The 18,265-nt window shown below is 35.6% G+C and overlaps 1 pseudogene; it reads right to left on the bottom strand.

Annotated features, from left to right (window-relative positions):
• Positions 1 to 12,854: 12,854 nt before the first annotated feature.
• The window catches only part of LOC102026977, a 35,340-nt pseudogene continuing 29,929 nt past the window's right edge, over positions 12,855 to 18,265 (bottom strand).

Genomic DNA, 18,265 nt, shown 5'->3' with positions numbered 1-18,265 from the left:
AGAATAAAAAATACCACTGTGAATTCCTATCATTTTGTTTTGAAACCCTGCATCATTTTTATTGTTTTTGTCTTGTTTTGTTTTTGTCTGTGTCATTGTTATTTTGTTATTTTTTATTCTCTTTAACAGAAAAGAAAAGAAAATGAAATAAAAAGAAAATGCAAACACCAACAAAAGAAATTATATACCAGGGGATCCCAAACTCCAGGTCATGGAAATAAGCAGTAGGCAAGCAAACAAAGTTTCCTCTGTGCTTTTAGAGCTGCTCCCCATTGCTGGAATTACTTCCCAAGTTCCTCCTATTGTCAGATGAGTGGAGGCATCAGATTCTCACAAGATCATGCACACTCTGTGAACTGCGCTCCTGTGAAGCATTCCTAACCTACCCCCTCCCTCTTCATGGAAAAATTATCTTCCAGGGAACCCATCCCTGATCCCCAAAATGTTGAAGACTGCTGTCATATAGGACACAATGAAATAGAAGTGTATACCATATTCATGGATCAGGAGAATTAATATTGTTAAAATGATTAACTACCTAAAGCCATCTATGGATCCAATGCAATTCCCATAAAAAACCAATGACTTTCTTCACAGAATAGAAAAAGACATTCTAAAATTCATGTGAAACAAAAATTGGAGAGCTAAAGTCATCCTTGGCAAAATAAAACAAACAAACAACAGGAAAACCAAAGCTAGATGCATCATAATACCTGATTTCAAAATATAATAAAAAGTTATAGTAACAAAATATCATGGTACAAGAATAAAACAGACACACTAAACAGGAAAAAATCTAAAAAGTTAATCCATGCTTATGCAACCAACTTGACACGTTTCTTTAATATATGCTATTGACAAAATTAGATACACCTATACCTAATAGCAAAACTAGATCTCTACCTCTCACTGTACAGAAAAGTGAATTCAAAATTGGTAAAAAACCAATTCCTTTTTTTTTTTTTTTTAACTTTTTGAAACAGGGTCTCACTATGCAGTTCAGGCTGGTCTTGAGCTCACTTTGTAGCCAAGTCTGGCCTCGAACTCACAACGATCCTCCTGCCTCAGCCTCCTGAGTGCTGAGATTACAGTCGTGCAGCACCACCATGCTAAAAACCTGATACTTAAACATGAAAATATAAAATTGCTTCAGTGATGCATAGGGATATCACTTCGAGGCATTAGTGTGAGCAATGATTTTTTTTCCTTAAAGTAGGACTCCAAAGGCACGGGCATCAAAAGTATAAACAGAGAAATGATATTATATGAAACTAAGAAGCATGTGTATAACAAGGAAAATAATCAGCATCGTCAAGAGACAACTTACCGAATGGGAGGAGGCACTTGCAATCTCTCCACCAACAAGAGATTAGTATCCAGAATATGCAAGGAATTACAAAATTGAACACCTCAAAAGAACAAATAATTCAACTAAAATTAGACTAAAGATCTATATAGCTACTTTACAAAATAAGCCATATAAGTGGCCAACAAATAAAGGACAAAATATTGTATTGGACAAGATATTTCATTTCACTAAACATCAGGAAACCTGCAAATAAAAGCTATGATGAGATATCATCTTACTCTAATTACAGTGACCAGTATAAAAAAAGATATAAAATAAGAAATGCTAGTGAGAATACAGAGGCAGAGAAAGTCTTATATACTGAGAGTTCAAATATAAAGTGGTATAAACATTACAGGAAAGTTAATGAGCTTTTTATGGCCCAAACCCTAAAATTACAACTACTTCATGATCCAGAATTTCCATTACTGGGAATATATTCCAAGAAAGGAAGTCATTATATCAGAAAAGATACTTGCCCTCTCACATTAATTGCAACACTACTCAAAATAAGTAAAAGATGGAAGGAATCAGCATAGATGTCTATAATGGGTGGATAAAGAAAATATCATACATACATATACACACACATCGGAATATTATTGATCCCGAGCAATAATGAAATCCTGTCACTCACAGAGATACACATTGAACTGGAGGTCACTATTTTAAGCAAAATAAGTAAAACACCAAAAGACAAATACTACATGTTCTCACTCAATTGTAGTAAGTCACAAACTATTGGTCACTAGGGACTGGTAAGGGTAGGGGAGAGAGACACAGAGAGACATACAGACAGAGACAGAGATAGACAGACAGACGGAGACAGAGGCAGAGGCAGAGACAGAGACAGAGACAGAGGCAAAGATGGAGACATCTATACAAGGAATAGAAGCCCCTCCCCTTATAAAAAATTCCCCCATTAGTTCAATATGGGGTACTAAACACAGTTAGAGAGAGGAAATTGGTTTTAGTTTTTCTACAGAGCACAGGGTAACTATATATAAAATGATCTATGATACATTTCAAAATGAGTTAAAAGCACAAAATTTCCCAAATAAAATGATGTTTGAAAGGATGGAAATGCTTATTGCCCTGATTTGATTATTGCACAATATGTACATGTGGCAATTACCATGTTTGCCATAAAGTTGTACAGACATTGTATTTCAAAAAATAAAAAGAAAGGTAGCAGTGCAACTGAATAGCATTAGTGAAAGAGAGGCTAGAGGCAAGAAAGTAGCAGTAACTCTATTTAGTGAATAGTGTACTAAAATGAGGATTGGATGGCTGGGTAGAAGACTTTCATTATTTTTATTTGTGAATGATCAATTGCTATAGAGCAAGGTCACTATGAATTAAAGTTTTGAAGCTATTTTCTACTTTTCTCATAATATGAGGTTTGTCAAATTGACCTGACAAATTTAGATACATAAAGAGGGAATATAGCTTCTATTTTTATAGTGTTATAAAAAGAAAATGTTAATAACAGGATAAGGGGATAAATATGAATTTTTTATTGTTTGATTTCACTGTTGTCCCTGCATCCACAAAAGGGTAAGAATTCTCTGGACCACTTAAGTTTTCAATGTTCCTGTATTTTCTAAAAAAGAAAGAAAAGGAATTGCTAATGCAATTCTACTTAAAATAGAATTGTACTTTGAGTTGTATGACATTTACTTTTGCAGAATCTCTTATCTACCTCTCAGATTCTTCTTTCTATTATCTTCAGCATTAGAACTTTCTTAATGAAAAGAGAAGTCAGTGTTCTAAAATATTATAAAATACTTTACTACTGTTTTACATGCCATTCGTTTTTGTAGTTACTTAAGCATCAGAGTTTCACAGGAAATAGAGAGTAAAAAGACAGGAAGGGAAGGAAAAGCAAAGATCAAAAAGGGGCCCATGATTGATAGAAGAAAAAGTACTTTGACACTTCCAAAAGCTGTTGAGAATCGTGCTTGACAAAGTTCATTCTGAAAGCTCCTCTGTCCCACTCATGGTTAGGCAGCCCACGGAGCCTTGAGGACTTTTTCCCCTTGGGAAATCATTTCTGCTATCTGACCTTGAGGAGCACAGGTTTAGGTGTGAACCAATTCATGCTATTGCTGGAAATGATGCTAAAATTGACATGAACTTCTCAATGTCAGCAGACAGTCCACGGTGGCGCTGGGCACTTGAAGCACCAGTTAAGCTAGGTAGCGTTGCCTGGACTGAAATAACAGTGCAGTTCCCCTCATTCACAAGAGTGTCCCCGAAGATGCATGTTCCAAGGTTCCAGTCTTGGGAAACAAAGATGAAACTCACTCTTATGCATTACATTTTTTGCCACAAACTCCTGCCCAAAATGTGCCATCATCTTGCTATATTAAATGACTCAGTTTGAATTAGGATGTTAGAAAGTGAAGTTATCTGAGCTGAAAATAAAGTAGCAACTGTTTTAAAGAAAAAAGAAAAGTCTTGTGTATTAGTCATCTTTCCCTTGATGGCACAAGATTCCTGATGCCTAAAACTTACATAGGAGAGGTTTATTTAAGCTCAAGGGCTCAGGGTTTGGGGTCTGTGGTGGGCTGGCTCCAAGGCAGAATGGCATATTGGGAGGATGTGGCAGAGGGCAGTTGCTCAGTTCAATGGCATCAAGGAAGCAGAGAGAGAAGACCAGAGCCAGGGTGTGAGATACACCCTCCGAAGGCCCAGGGACCCACGTCCTCCGACTGAACTCCACCTTCCCACAGAGCATTCAGTTCTGTCAGCACGATCTAATCACTTTCCCAAAGTCCCACCTCTGAACCCATGAGATTTTTGGAAGACATTTTGGACCTTAACTACCCTGTCCTTCACGTAGGATGATCACCTGTCCTGTTTCTCTTAGAGCTGCTGCTGTTTCTGCACTGCAACTCTGGCACCCAGAGAAACAGTGCAGTGCCTGGAAAACAAAGATCCCCAGTCACCCTAACAGAAGCTTGAAGAATAGACTCTTCCTGGCCTCAGATATATTTCTTTTCTCTAGAAGCCTTTTATCCTGAGCTTCCGCTAACAGACGTGTCTCGACACCTCTGTATGTCCATCTGTTTAGACATGCTTTCCTCTGTTGGTAGGGGAGATAAACTACTGTCATTCTCCTTTGCATTTATGAGTCTCCTTTCCCTGTATGCAGAAAGTGTTTTCTAAATATCTCATTAATCCTCACAACATCCCTGTTAGTAGGGGAGCAAGCATTATAACTTCAGGTGGTGAAGATTCTTGTCACTTCAATGATGGCATTTTATTACTTAGCTTAATGTGCTTTTATTATGGATAACTGAAAATGTTAAACAGAGTAGCTTTTGCAAATAGGAATAGTAAACAAAAGATCACCTTGAGTATAAATGCTTCTGGGTAAATGTTAAAGATTGACCGTGCAATCTGAGATAGATGTACAAGCAAATGCTTTCTCTTTCATTTTTGACTTAAATTGAAGTTTAAAAATACTTTTTCTGTAGACTTCTCCAGTCTTGGTATGTTTTAAAAGTGGGAATGCTCAATTTTAGAAATGAGAAGGGATGCTAGAAGTAATCTAATAGTCTGTAAAAATAATTCAACATATCCATTGCTTTTTCAGGGGAGGAGGGATAGCTTCGTATACATAGTGATATAGTGACAAGATTTTTAGACTGAAATTCCATGCTTTGGGGGGATGGGGCAGTAAGACCAGGGATTAAACCCAGGGTCTTTGCACTGAACTATATCCTCAGTCCTTTTTAATTTTTTTTGAGACTGTTATTAAATTTTTGAGTTTGGGCTCAAACTCTTCCTACCTCAGCCTCCCATGTTGCCAGAATTACAGGCATTGTTTATGTCCCTTCAAGCATGTTTATGTCCCTTGAACCTCACTGAGGTTATCAGGAAGTTCTTTACTCTCTCTGAAACTCATTGTCTACATTTTGAAAATGAAGATGTTCAATTAAGCATTTCTAGGATTCTTTCCAGTTGTAAAATGTTAAAGGTCAGAGGTGCAGACACCTTATGGCTCACAAAAGGATCACAAAACCTTGTCCCACATTCAAGGCATCTAAGTTCCAATGCATCTACAAGCTTTGTCTCCTTGGGAGTTTTAAAAATGTTTTAAAAGAATACTCCTATTTCACTTCCCTAAAAATATAACTCCACTGAATATTTCCTGAGTTTTCTGCTATTGAGATTACAACACAAATGAAATTTGCAGAAGAGACCACCTCTACTTATAGACCACCTGCCTAAGCAAATTTCCCCAGTACCAATTCCGTTTCCTAGAGGTACTGCACCTGGTGACCACCTGTTTCATAGGCCTATGAACACCTTACCAAGTGTATTGGGGGCAAAATCAAGATTTTTCTGTAGTAATAAAAAAATCACCCTCCAAAGTTGTATAAAATGAAACCTTTAAAATTATAAATATTTTTTAATTAAGAAAATCACTTATAACCTGTAAGTCAATAAATCCACAAAATTGGGGCTGAGGATATAGCTCAGCGGCACAGTGCCTGCCTGGCAAGTGCAAGGTCTTGAGTTTGATTCCTGATAGTAAAAAAAAATCCACAGATCAAATTGCTATTCACCTTAATAAATAGTAACTTTCACCTATTTATCACCTAAATATTTTAAACATTTATATTGGAAAAATAGTTTTCTGTTAAAAGAAGCTAAAAAGCTACCTATTTTGATTGTTTTGTTTGCACAGTAGTTTACAAAGACTGAAAACGTAATAATTTCCCTTTTACAGCAGAGGGAGTGTTGGCCCTGAAAGGTAATAAGGGGAATAGATTAAACAGAAACGGTTTCTGGATTCTTAAGCTGGTGTCTGATCCATTAGTGTGGTGCTGGCTTTAGTATTTCATCTCCCTCTGTGGCAGGTTTTACAGCAAACATTCTGTCTTGGGCAGTGGTACCATTTCATTCTGCTATATAATTAAGATAGAATGGTCACACAAGTGATTTGCAGTGACTCTAGAAATAGTAATTAAGGTTGCTACCTTCACACTGTCAGGCATTTGTTTTCCCCCCAAACATTAAATGAAACAAACTGTTTAATTACCTAAGAAGCCATACCTATCTCTAAAGAATTAGCATTTGCACCCAGCTGAAGGTGAAAGTAGCATTTTAAATGAATTACTAGTCATGCAAAGAACTCACCAAGCAAAGATTTTGCCACTGATCCCACGGCTAACCCATCCTAAATATAAATTTCATACGTCTTATGAGGATTTCCTCCCTTTTCTCATGTCCCATACAGTAACTCTCTGACTTTCAAACATTCTAGTTGTAAACTTTCACAGATAGGAACTGATCTTGCTTACCAACATTTGTAGATGCGAACAAACACGGAAGTAGCTGGGCATGAGGCGGTGGTGCAGCTGCGTGTGTGCTGGACAGCGCCGTAGGGTACAGCGGTACAGTGCTCACTCAGAGCCCAGGATGTCCGGAAGCAAGAGAAAAACCAGGGTGATGGGGCTGGGGCTGTCAGGAAGTGTAAAGGAAGAACCATGGAAAGAAAAGTGAAAATAATTGAGAGATTGGGCCGAGTTTATTTACACTTGTACTGTACTGTACACTATTTTAAAGTAATTGTAGAAGTACAAATAGCTTATTTACAGTATTTGTATTTGGCTTTCTTATGCTTTATATTTTATATAGTTTCAAAGATATATAAGACTCACTTTGTCTGATGAACGAATCTGACTCAAGAGCATCCTTTCCAAACGGTACTTGTTTGTAAGTCGGACACTTGCTATATTAATTTCTCACTGGGTCACAAATGCAAGGAGATGTTGGAAAGTTATTGCTGGATATCACTGCAGCGTTAATCTTAGGATATTTCATCAAATCTGACACACAATGCATTTGTCAATGACCAAAAAGTCAACAGACATTCTAATCATGATGTCAAAGATTTCCAGGTGTTTAAAACTGCATCCATTATGGAAACAATGTGGTATTTTTTAGTTTTCTTGTCCACTGCCCCAAACCTGTGTCAAGGCTGTGGTCACTTATCACGGTAAATAAAACTGTGGTCTTTAAATTTTGGCAAGGCCCTATGTAAAAAGCTTCATAAAGGACTGTTATTTCTTTTTCTTTTTTTTTTTTTTGGTTTTTCTCCGGTACCAGGAACCGAACTCACGACCTTGCGCTTGCCAGGCAGGCGCTTTTTGCAGCTGAGCTAAATCCCCAGCCCCAAGGACTGTTATTTCTGATAAGAAACTGAGAGATACTATATTATAGACAGTGATTTTTATTTTCTAATACTAGAGACCAAAAATACCTCTTTTGGACAGAGATAATTTAAATAGCTTCCAAGGGATTTAGTTTCTTTTGAGTAACTAATATTGCAACAAGGAACTAATATGATATTGCAACAAGGAAAATGTAACCCTTGTGAATGGGCCTTAAAGAACGCCCTGAATAGGATGCAGCAAAATTTTCACTCTTGTATTTTTCCTGGTTGATAGCAACTGGGGGGAGGAAATGCACAGATGCAGGAGCAGAGCATTACTGTACTATTTGGTGCTGACACTCATGTGAATAACAGCACCATTTAATATTTTCTCCAACCATCACCTAAATGTTTTTTGAAACTGCACTCCAATTTTGCAAGACACGGAATCAGGTGTCATAAATGACAGAGGAGGTGGACTGCAAGACTCAGTTTAATGTCTCATTTTTCTCATTTTCTTGGGTTGAGACAGATAGAAACATTTTGAAAAACCCACATCCATGCCTATTAATCTTCATAAATGCAAATTCTATTGACTTTAACCTTCAATTTTTTAGCAAGCTTGAGAGGCTTAAAATTGCTTTGAAAATGCCTTCGTTTTGGCAGCCAACAACAAATATTTTTCAAGCAGTAGATGACATTAGGATTAAGTCACAGGAAAACCACTATTCAGTGTGTGAAGGTTACAATGTAGATTTCCATCCACAGTTGAGAATGTCACCGTTGCTCCAGTGCAGCCAATGATGAGGTTTTGACAACTGTTTTTGCTCCTTTCTAACACCAACATGAATTTCTGGTATTTTATGTGCATTAAGTACATTTATTAAATTACACTTATTGTCACTCAATATACCACTAATTACTTTTTCAGGAAATACCTGTTTATCTTGTAGCTTTTGCTATTTTCCCAAGGAAGCATTACAACTGCTTTGTACTTTATTGGCTCCTGTCCCTGAACCTTCCTCTCTGTTTTTTTTCTATACAATAGGCTTCATCATCTTTAGCATGGCTTCTGGTACCTCATTTTCACTTGACTTCCCATTTCCAGGATGACACACTTTTACCTGTCTCGCTATTACTGTCAAAGCAGGTTTCTTTGTCATGAAATTCTTCATCAATTTCCCATTGCACCAGGTACTAAGTCTACACTATTTTCCTTAATCCCCACAGTCTTTCAGTGGGAACATGAAACTACTTTCTCTCTTTCCATTGCCATCTCTCCCAGTTCTATTTGACTCACATTTGTCTCTATGAATGGACTTCATTTGAATTATTAACATTTTCAATGTTTAATTTAATTTTGCTTTTATTGACAGTATACCCCATAAATAAATGGCTGACTTTTTTTCATTCTTTTGCAGAACACAATTTATCTTGGCATACTTTCCTGTTCTAGCAAACATAGCACTGGTTTGGCAATGAAGACTGCTTCTAAAATTTCATCAAAATTTCATAGACTGTTCAAATAGTATTAGCTTGTAGTCATTCTGACCAACCAATACAGTGAAGTTTCCTTTGATTATGCCCTAAGTTCTCCTATGGTAATGGTTGATTTTTACATATCCATAAAATTTTCTCTTCTCAAATTATGGTGTATAAAATACATTTCTTCTATTTCATTCAATATTTGGTGTATGAATTAGTGGATTGCTGGCATATTTTGCCCTTTTCTTCATATATTTGTTATCTCTTTGAAATCGGTACTACTATTTAAGTAATTTTCCCAGAAAATATTTAAAGGATGCAGTACTTAATTTTGGTTACATCTATCAGATATTCTCAGAAAAAAAGAATGTCATAAGGAGATACTCAAAATACTACCAAAATAGCTTAGAAACTGATGTGGTGATGTTTAAGTAAGAAAAAGAAGCCTTGATTTATTGGGAGAAGAGTGGTTACAGTTTATAAATAAGCAAAATTTTCCCATTGTACCTGATAGTTTTTATTCTCCCCCTTAACACTGTGGATGTCATACTTCAATATGCCTAAGAAAAATTAGGAGAATTGATTCAAATTACAAGTATCCAAACTGCAGTAGTGTCCACTTAAATTTATCAATCCTAGAATGAATCTTAGTAATCCACAATTTTAGATTTTAAGAAATCTTTTTTCTATATGAAATTTAATGTATTTATTACATCAACTCAGTTGATTTATTCCATCATTTACCTAGAAAAGGGCTCCCTGAAATGAGAATTATTGCATTCATTTTTTTTTTTACTTTGCATTACTTTGAAAAGTTTCAGATCACAGAATCATATTATATCACTCTACATTTCTATTGAAGTTTTTGTCAAAATATGAGGTCTTCAGTTTTTCCTGCTTTCAGTATTCTGTGAGGAACCTCAGTTTCCAATAATACAGGGCATTGTTTTTGAACCTCCGCAATTTTTCAGTGAAATTGCCTGTTAGTCCTGCTGTATCATTTTATAGATTCGAAGTCATCTTTGGGAAAGACTTATGAGGACCACTTGTGACAGGAATGTGGCATGCAACAGTAGCAACTTCAGAAAGAACTTGTTCTTTTGGTTTTGGACAAGGATGTGAAGCTATGTAACTTCAGCAAAGGGATTACACTAGAGGTATGAGAGTTTCTTTGCTTAATTCGGACATGGTTTGTAGAAACTGCTTTTTTCTCCTCTAGCTCCTTCTCTCTGATTCCCAACCAGGAGACACTTGCCTCATCCCCCTGTAAGGCGTTCTCTCCAAAGTCTGTGGCTCCTGCCCAACTCTGTGTATCTCAGCTCCCTTCATTTTCTCTATGTCCCGTGGCCAGGGAGTTGGCTATCAGAATTGAAGGGACTTTAACTTTGCCTTTTGATTTGAAGTTGTTTTTTATACTGGTTTGTGTTTGCTATTTTATTTTTAAAAGGAAAATTTAACCAACATTTAGTTCTAAATAATGACAGTCTTCATAAAAATTTTTATGAGGACAGGAAAGGCCAAATGTTTATTATTTTTAGGGTTGACTTTGCTTAGATACCACCTGCTCTGCTTTGGTGTCACGTAGCTCACATACAGAGGCAGAAGTCTTCTTAAGTGACAGATCTGGAAAGGATTGTTGGTTTGTGTAGAACTGGGGTTCGATAAATTTAGTCACTAACAGTCACATTATAAGATCCAAAGTATACAGTAAATATAGTGAAAAAGGAAGACATTGTTCAAAAGAAAAAGAAAAACTGTGATGGAAGAAAGGGGAAAGGAAAGAAGGGAAAAGAAAAAACCCGCATATATATACACACAAGCTAGTTAAGATAGTTATATAGCTAATTTCTCTTAGTTCATTGAAAAGAAAGTTTTGTGTTAATACTTTTTTGGACAATATTTCATACCTATATCTTGTACTCTTAACAACTACTATGAATATAACAATATGCAATGTATTAATTATTGTTACTCTCCTATTAGTCTGTTTAGAAATTTGTTTTATTGTTATTTTTATTTTTTTCTGTTTAAAATTACTTTGAAGAGAATAAAAAAACAATAAAAATGACACAGAATTTCAAAACAAGATGATAGGAAATTAAGAATGGTTATTTTATTGAATATTGTTATCGTCAAAGTAGTTGCTCAGATTAACAGATAAAAGCACACAAAATTGATCAAATAAAATAAGCACTAAATGTTCCTTTCAGTGAACTAATAGAAATTAGTAGTACAATTATCTTAGCTATCTTATGTATATATACATATATATTTTCCCTTTCTTCTTTTCTCCTTTCCCCAATCCCAGCAGTTCTTTCCTTTTGTGGAGTTTCTTTCCCTTTAACAATATCTATCATACTTTTTGGATCTTATTTACTTTTTCAGATGCTTACAGCAGGGAGACAATATAATGTTTACACATGTAGGTCTGATTTATTTCATTTCTTTGTATGGTCTGTAGTTGCATCTGTTTACCTATAAAAGCCTCTAGTTTATCTTTCTCTATACCTGAGTAGCACTTCACTGTATAAAAATACCATGTTTTTTATTATAAAAGAAAAGAAACTTTGGTTATTTATTAATCTTAAGAATTTAAGGGCCAGGTGTGGTAGTGTATGCCTGTAATCCCAGCACTCAGGAGGCTGAGGCAGGAGGATCATTGCAAGTTTGAGACCAGCCTGGAGTAGAAAGTGAGCTCAAGGCCAGCCTGAACTGCACAGCAAGAACTTCTCTCAAAAAGACAAAAACAAATAAACAAACAAACAAACAAACAAACAAAAACAAAACAACAAGAATCTTCCCCCAAACCAAAACATGATGCTGCTAGCCATGTAGTATTCACAATTCATTCCACAGTAACTCCAGACAGTTGGGTCACATCTAGCTGATTTTAAGTTATGAATGAGCTACAAATCTAAGGCTGCCAAGTATACATACATTACATTCCATGTTTTGCAACTTGTGATTCAACCTCCTAACTGCTCATCTCCATTCAGATTATTGCAACTGATAGTTGTCAACTTTTCAAACATATGGAAAGCTCTCAGCTGTTCAATTTCTATGGAACCCTCATGTTGTTGAAATATTGCAGTGGACATAACAAAGCAACCAAGAAATAAAATACCCAAGATGATTGTGAAAATAAACTTTAAAGATGTTTAAAAGAAAACATGAACAAACAAGAGACCTGAAAAAATTATCCCTATTGCTGTAGGGAGATTCAACTCAACTCTTACGAATTATGGAAAAATGTTAGAGAATTTTAGGGAGGAAGCTGGTGGATGTGATTAGACCATTTGTATTCACTGATGCTTAGAAGAAGTTGGGAAATTAGGCTTCTACTCTCTCCCAGTGATTGGGTGATAGGACGCTATGTCCTTAGGTTTCTGTGTTTCAAGAGTAACCTCCTATGTCCTTGGAAAAAAACACTCCTGGGTTGGAAAACTGATAAAAGGCTAGAAGATTTGTCCACATTTCAGAGAGACAGAGAAAGCATTTGCAGGTTCTGGCTTTCTAAAGTAAGTGATAGAAGAAAAGAGAGGTCAAGGGCTTTTAGAGAGGAAGAAGCTTGCCTAAAGTCTGGTCAAACTGAGAATATTAAGGGCACGCAGGTCAAGGCCTTGCCAGTCTTTCATGTAAAACTCTTTTAATACAGTAACAGTGCTGCATTCTTGATAGTTCCTTGTACTTAGAAAAGTAATGTTTTGGCAGTACATTTGTGTCTTACTGATGAGAAGGCAAATAACTATCCACTACATAGAGTTCATTATTTTTCTGCTTTATGAACAGGTTGATTTGAAGCAGCAGCTCTTTCTCATTTCCCCAAATAATTGTAAAGTCTGGGACAAGTTTTTAAACGTAGTTGTTATTCTTTGGGAAACATTTTTGGGATATTAACTTTTGATTTTTGGAGATTTGGAGCTGGTGCTCAACAAGCTTATTTTCCCCCATGAAACAGTCCAATGCACAGGTGTGCAGACCAGCGAGCGAGACACCAGGGGACCCAGTGCTCAGGTCTGCTCTGCTCTCGATGGATTTTTTCCTTCGGTTTACTCTCACATGCAAAATCTGCTTAGCTGCACAGACTCTTCTCTGTACCTCCTGGCAGATTAACAGCTTCTTGCATTTTCCTGAAAGTGGCAAGTTGAGAGCTATTTGATGGGTCCAGAACGCCTTAGGCTTTTAGGAGGAAGATTGTACATTAGGGTCCTACTAACAAAGGAAATCTGTAGAATTTTTTTTACATGGGCTGTATTGATCTATCAATGCACAATTCTTTTGTACACACTGCTGAAATTCAATACAATTTGTTTGTAGTCTCTTTATATTTGTGTTTCTAAAATTATACATAAGGTCTACACTCCCCTGACTCCTGCTCAGTACTAATACAGCTTGATACCCCCGCTGCATATCATGGAGGGCAGGATTGGAAGGGATGAGAGGAAAACCAAACAAAGAACAATCGAACTTTGTCCTATTGTTGCTGGGTAAAATCTCAGTGTTTTAGACACATTCATTTCAAAGACTTTTCTTCTCTAAATATTATTCAGTAGTTGAAGGCTGGCCATGGAATCACTCTACAATTTTAGTAGCAACTGAAAAAATACATCTCAGACCTTGGCTTTTTTATGCAAAAAAACAGCTGCAGGCACAACAAAGCGGTCCCAAGGATGCAATTAAACTCAATTGCTTCCTAATGTATTCTTCACCCTTTACAATGATTACATTTCCACAGTAATACATTACTTAAAGTAACAATTATCCTGTGATTTGAATTGTATTACACAGAATGTTGCAATTGTAAGAATACTATTTACATAAACCATAAGATATGACTGCTTAGATGAAATTATCAGAAAAAACAATTTTTGCTTTTGGCTTCACTTTAGCTACAATTTTAGAAAGTAAACTTAACTTTTACTTTTCAGATTGGAAGTAAATGCCAATTATCTTCAGAAGTGTTATATTAAGTGAAATAGGAAATACAAGGTAAGATTCTGCCTCTTGGAAAGGTTATGAAAGGTTTTAGCGAGTGTGTGTGTGTGTGTGTGTGTATATGTGTGTGTGTCTGTGTGTGTGTGTGTGTGTGTGTGTGTGTGTTAAAGAATATTCTGTAACTATCATCCTTGTATTTCTCAAGCAAGTCACTCTATATCATTTTCCTTTTTTATAAGTGAGTGAAGAGTCCGGAAAGGAAAGTTAGAACAAAAAACATTTAGGTTTCTTTCACTCTCAGAAACATGATTAACTATCAGGTAAATCTTGTCATGTCCTGGGATTTTTACGATGTTTATTTCTCAGCAAAACCTTGTCAGTTATCAATATCAATATTGCGTTTATAGGGGTAAAAATCCAAAGGTGAACAACTGGCTCAAAATCATGGTGTTAAAAATTTATAGTTAGAAGTCAAATGCAGACTAGTCTGACCCTAAAACCCATATTGATATATATTACCTTTCTACAGTGTCTCTTCATCAAAATCTATAGTACGTTTCCTGCAGAAGTAGTCAGTGTTATTTTTTTTCAGCATGGATGTGGGTGAGTTCCTTTCTTCCCCATGTCCTTACCAACATTGTGTGTTTTTATAATCAAGTAAAGTACAATTTATTTCAACTTTAATATAGTAAAGCAAATCAAATATTCACTTTTATAAAATGATCCAGAAAAATATTACAATGAAAACTAGGAGCTTAAAATGTACTTGACAAATAGCTTGCTTATGAGTTAAAACTTCTACATTGAATTAAAATATTTTAGGCAATATACTAATGATTTTAGGCCATTTAGTCTGCTAATACATTGGAGCCATAACTGAATGAATTACCTCCAAAATGTGCTGAAAGTACTGATTTACCACTCAGGTAAATATTTTAAATGAGGGACTTTCTCCCCTTTCTAAGTGTGGCTATACTTTTATTACTTACATATTCTGAACCATTAAGTACATTTTAATAATATACTCATCCAAAACTATACAAAATTTTATGTATATTATATAATAAAATTCATTGAACTAGTTTTGTAATTATAATCAATTATTACAACAAAAATAAGCCAGCTCCATTTACTGGTTTTCCAAAATGTTTTCTCTATGAAAGAAAAAATAGTACTGTGCAGACACAATACTGTTATAGTGGTTCTATCTGATCTGTAAGAAGACATGTCTGTGAATTTGGGGGGTCCTCCAGAGATACACTTGCGTGGGTAACATGTATTTTTTTATGGATACTCCTGTTTCCTTAGTTGCACACAAAAAATAATAATTAGAAATATGCATAACAACTAGATTTCACTCACCATTTCTATCATGAGCCATGAATAATGACATCAGTCCTCCATGTACATTAAGAAATTCCTCTTCCTGCATTTCCATAAGAAGTCTTTCTTGCAGCATTTTCAAATTGTCTTTCATTAAACCCACCTCTGATGTAAAAATAGTTTCTTCATAATCAGTTTTATAGGAGACATTTTTACACAGTGAAGTTTTCACAAGATGAAGCCTCTGTTCTTTACTTCTCTGATACTCTCTGAACTGCTGACCAAGCTCTTCCCAAAAGTCCACATATTCCTTCTCCAAATCTTCTAAAGACTGTGAATCTTTTTGAGAATTCTCTAGCTCTTCCCTGATGTTCATCAGGAATTTATCAAGGCTTTTTAATCCTGTACTCCTGAATTTGATGGTTCATTTCTTCACATGCTGTTGAACTGTTTTCCAAGACTGCTTGGTAAAATAATCTGTCTTGTGCTTTCTTTTTATATTTTTTTGTTTTTGTTTTGGTTCATGGGGATCGAACTCAGGACCTTGTGCTTGCCAGGCAGGCTCTTGTGCCACTGAGCTATATCTCTGGCAATAATCTGTCAGTTTTATGTTGGATATCAGTCTTCCTCTGAAACTGGGAATTGAATTTCTCACAAATCATGCCTTTTCCCCGGAAGGTGATTTTTCCAGTTCTCAGGAATGAAGCAATCATTTGTTGATAATGGAGATAAACTTTTGAACATTTTGCATGTGTGATGATCTACATCTTCAGTTTTACAGAGTGTTTTGGGAAGTAAGTGTATGGTCCTTACTTTTTCCATTTCCTCTTCACTGGAATTATTTACATTATCTTCTCTATACATTCATCTGCAACTAAGATGTTAGTGAGTGAGGTCTAATATCTGAACAGAGTCATGAGTTATGCCAAAGCATATTTTCTCTCTTCATTCACTACACATGGATAATGGAGATGCTAAATGTTTTTCTTCTCTTTTGCTCTGTATATGATTTTTATTGATAGGTAGAGATTGAATTTCCATAAACTGTTTTTCTAAATTATAACTGCTTACATCTGGATAGCTGTTACAATTTTGTGTTCCCTGTATAAGTATCACAGAATTTGCACTTTGCCCATTCATAACAGTTTTAATCTTTCTTGGAGTATGACTGGACAAAAGGAAAGGTGGTGGAATTGGTGAGCAACTTACACTTGCACATAGGGAGCTTGTCCCCTTGTTTTTTGGTGTGTTTACTGGCCTTCCAACTCTATTGTTACTGTTCAAAGATCCCAGTGATAAGGTTTCTGGATAAGGTGATAGAGATTTTGTTAGGCAGTCAGAATCCTGAGTAGAATCATTTTCTGTTATTTTGTCCACACATCTCATTACTTCTATAGTGATGGACTCCAGCTAAAGATATAGGAGATAAGTCACAGTTATTATCTTTTATAGTATCTTTAGTAGAGATGGATTTTTCTGTTGTTTTGATAGTTCTTTTGGTGTTTCGCCCAAGATGACTTTCTGTTGTTTCTTTGGTAGTTTCTTTCATGTTTTTGGTTCTGGAATGGATATTCTCCTCCTTTACTAGAAATTTCTCTTTAAGTGAATTTGCAGATTTTCATTTACTCTCTGATTCTGAATTTGAGAGATCTTTATAAACTTCTTTGGTTTTTGTTGCTCTTCATGGGAGTCTGGTTCTCCCATCTGGAAGTGTCTCATCTACCTTTTTGATCATGTTTTTATTGGGTGCCATTTTAGATCTTGGTTGGTGCATGTCCAAAGGTGGTCTTGATCTCCCACTTTTATATTTCTTCACATTCTTATTTCTGTGTCTATTAGCTGTGGGTTTGACTTTGGTTCCCTTAGTCAGCTAATATCAGTCTTGCTGTCGTCACATTTACATTATGTTTCAGTATCATTAAAGATATTTTTCTGTTTTGAATGTTTTTATTTGGTTCTGTTTTGCCTTTTTATTCTTCATGGTAGCCTTTGTGACTGGGTTCAGGTGAAATATCAAGGTAATTTTAATTTGAATCTAATTTTAAGATACGTCTATTCAGCTTGTTCTTGCATGTTTGATGGGATAATTTATTCTTTGGAGTTAATTTTTTGAGTTTTTTTGTTGTTATTGTCTATAGAGTAGCTAGCAAAGATTCTTATTTAGTAGGTTGTCTCTTCACTCAATTAATTATATCCTTTGCAGGGTAGAAAGTTCTTAATTTGATGTAATCCCATTTATTGACTGTTGAAATTAATTTCTGTGCTTTTGGAGTCCTTTTAAGAAAGTGTTTTTTGCCTGTGGCTTCAAGCGTGATTTTCTATGTTGTCTTCTAGCAATTTCAAAGTTTCTGGTTTTTTATGTAGGTTTTGAGCCACTTCTTTCTTCCTTTGTTGTGCTAGCAATTGAAAAAAAAAAAAAAAAAAAAACAAAGTTTCTGGTTTTATATGTAGGTTATGAGCCACTTCTTTCTTCCTTTGTTGTGCTAGCAATTGAACCCAATGTCTCTGCATGGAGCTGTGTCTCCAGCAATGTTTTCTTTTTATTGTGAGACAGGTCTTCCTGCCCTAGCTTTCCAGAGCCTGGGAGTTACAGGTATGTGCCACCATGACTGATATCTTTGATTCATTTTGATTTGATTTTAATTTTAATCTTTTGCACTTGGATATCCAATTTTTCACTATCTTTTTTTCTGGCCTTTTGCAAATATGAGTCTGCAGTTGCATGGTCTATTTTTGTGCCAGTGCCATATTGGTTTTATTTTTATGGATTTGCCATTTAGCTTGAAATCTGGCACTATGATGCCTGTAGCTCTTTTTGCTTGGAGTTCCTTTTACTATTTGAGTCTTTATCATTCTATATGAATTGTAAGATTGCTTTTTCTAGTTCTATGAAGTCAGCTATTTGTTATGTAATATGGATTAAATTGAATCTGTGCATCCTTTTGGTAATATGGCAATGTTTACAATATTGCTTCTTCCAATATGAGGACAAGAGAGGTCTTTGC

This window comes from Chinchilla lanigera, unplaced genomic scaffold (genome assembly GCF_000276665.1).
Source record: "Chinchilla lanigera isolate Chin_1 unplaced genomic scaffold, ChiLan1.0 scaffold00017, whole genome shotgun sequence".
Lineage (NCBI taxonomy): Eukaryota > Metazoa > Chordata > Mammalia > Rodentia > Chinchillidae > Chinchilla > Chinchilla lanigera.
The sequence above is the reverse complement of the archived record's forward strand: the minus strand, read 5'-3'. Positions and strand labels throughout refer to the sequence as shown.